We start from the raw sequence: 2,954 nt of genomic DNA, 5'->3' as shown, positions 1-2,954 counted from the left end.
GAAACGGTGCGCCATTAGTAGTTTTGCAAAAAAAAGAATAATTTTTTTACAGTAATGGCGCACTGTCTTCCTGGTGCGCAATTACTAGTTAGAACTAGTAATGGCGCACTTCGACCTGATGCGCCATTAGTTTTATGGAAAAATGGAATTTTTTAATACTAGTGGCGCACCCTGTTTCTGGTGCGCCATTAGTGTCTTCCACACTAATGGCGCATCACCAACCGGTGCGCCATTAGTATATAGTAATGCCGCACTGCTTCCATGGTGCGCCATTAGTATCAATCCTATCTATAGCCCTTTTCCTAGTAGTGGTGCTCGTTCTTTTTGCAATTTGTTGCCATCATGTCTGAAACTGGGGAGGTTATCAGTGATAAGGATAATAATATGGAAAAGTTTGATGCTATTGATGATCCTCTTGAAAATCCGATTATTTTGTACACTAAAAAGTTTCGCATTGGTAGCGGTAATATTATTGGGAAGGGAGTTATTCAAGATTTCTTTACTTGTGCCGGTGCTTTGCCCACTATGAGTGGATCTATCCTTCATAAAACTAGAAGTCTCGCAGATGCTATATCCTTGCTCATAGTTGAACTCGAGAGACAATTTTTACATATGCATCCTTCCATACAAAGGATTTTTCTAGATTTTTCTAATATTGAGCATTCTGCTGTTAAGCGAGCAGCGACTATCTTTTTAGCTCATGAGTTCAGATTTATAATAAAAGAGGCCAATGAAATTTTTGCGCAGTATAGGGTGGATGCCGGACATCCTCCCATAGAAGCAATTCTTTTCTATCAAGGAGATATAATGCATTTACGATCTTTAGATCATGTTGCTTTTAAAGAAAACCTTAGAAAAAAGGTTCCTACCGATGCTCTTGTTAATAGGATCTCTGAACTTAATGATAATTTTGCCATCCAGAACAATGGGCTAAGTTTTTCCCTTGAACAAAGGCTCATGAATTTTTGCCAAAAGAATGATTATAATGATGAATTTATTGTGTAATATCAGGGGCCAAAGGAGGAACCAATACCTCCCGAGCTTGATCTTGGGGACTTTTGTCCCATTAAATTTAGCCCTTTTGATTACTTTTTCTTGCCACAAAGGAAGCTTGCTGCTGAACGTAGGGAGTATGAGATGAGCTTTCGCGATTTATCTTATCATTATCATGGCAATACCTAGATCTATCCTTGCTTTTATGCCTAGCTAAGGGCGGTAAACGATAGCGCTTGTTGGTAGGCAACCCAATTTTATTTTTATTCCTTGACTTTTGCTCCTGTTTAGTAATGAAAAATTTATCTAGCCTCTGTTTTGGTTGTGTTTTTTTGTGTTTAATTAGTGTTTGTGCCAAGTAGAACCGTCGGAAAGACTTGGGGAAAGTGTTTTTGATCTTGGTGTAAAAAACAGAAACTTTAGCGCTCACGAGAATTGCTGCCATTTTTTTATTGGAGAGTGATATTTAGTTAATTACTAGCAAAAGAGCCCGTGCGTTGCAATGGGAGAGAAAACATAACACCCGCTCTTAACTCAACAACCATCACTCAAGACCACAATAGGTCCATCTCCTTTATTTTTGCGAGGCATCATATTTGTGTTGCCGCTTATCCTCCTTCTCATCCTCGTCGGCGATGGTCTCGGTGTTCACACAAAACAACAAAAATGTGTGTTGAATATGGTTAATCCTAAGGCGTCTCTCTCTCCCTCTCTCCTCCCTCTCCCTCTCTGTCTCTCTCGCTCGCTTTCTCTCACTCTCGCGATGAGAAATCTGTTGTTTTCCCTTGTGACATTTTTTAGAGGTATGCATGTGTAGTTATCGATGTTTTCTTTTCCGTATATCGTTATAGTGGGGTGTTTATTTGTAATCCGGATCGCCGCCGGTATGAAAAAAAAACCGAATCTTGCGCTATAAATTATAAGTTTGCTTCCATAACAATATTTTAAAAATATTTAACGGGTAAAATTAACATCATATTTAGATTCCACACATTTTTCTAATAAAATTTCATATATAATATGTTAAAATCAAAGTTATGGTTTAAAAGATACAGATAATTTAGAAAATCATTTGGTTTGACTCAAATATATTCCAAAATAATATTTAAAAATACTTAAGAGGTAAAACTAGTCTCATATTCATATTCTACATATTTTTATAATCAAATTTCATATATAACATGTTCAAATCGGAGTTATGGTTTGAAAGATATGGATGATTTTAAAAAACATTTGTTTGACTTAAACATGATCCGCGGATGAATTATTTAAAACATCAGGGGGGTTTTCAAAAAATGTAAAATAACGGTTCGGGTGTGACTTAAATCCGGACGGTGGGTTGATTTCAAGAAAAGACAAGGACTTTTGTGTAAAATACGAACATAACAATTTGTTTTAACTTAAAACATGACTCCAGGTTGAATTCTCTGAAATAGAGGGACTTTTCTGAAAAATGCCATGATGGATAAAGAAACCCAATTTTCTTTATTATTATGTAAAGATTTTTTTGCAGATGATTAATAGATAAATTCCTCACGTCCAGCATTTTATTTTAGAATTTTTGGGGTTCCAAATGTTTGCGTTAGCTACAGATTACTACACACTGTTCTGTTTTTGACAGATTCTGTTTTTCGTGTGTTGTTTGCTTATTTTGATGAATCTATGGCTAGTAAAAGAGTTTATAAACCATAGAGAAGTTGGAATACAGTAGGTTTAACACCAATATAAAGAAAGAATGAGTTCATTACAGTACCTTGAAGTGGTGTTTTCTTTTCTTTCGCTAACGGAGCTCACAGGATTCTCTTGTTAAGTTTTGTGTTGTGAAGTTTTCAAGTTTTGGGTAAAGATTCGATGGATTATGGAACAAGGAGTGGCAAGAGCCTAAGCTTGGGGATGCCCATGGCACCCCAAGGTAAAATAAAAGGACACAAAAAGCCTAAGCTTGGGGATGCCCCGGAAGG

Source organism: Triticum urartu, chromosome 2A, assembly GCF_056163025.1.
Source record: "Triticum urartu cultivar PI428250 chromosome 2A, HENAU_Tu73, whole genome shotgun sequence".
Taxonomy (NCBI): Eukaryota; Viridiplantae; Streptophyta; class Magnoliopsida; order Poales; family Poaceae; genus Triticum; species Triticum urartu.
Note: the sequence above shows the minus strand (reverse complement) of the source record.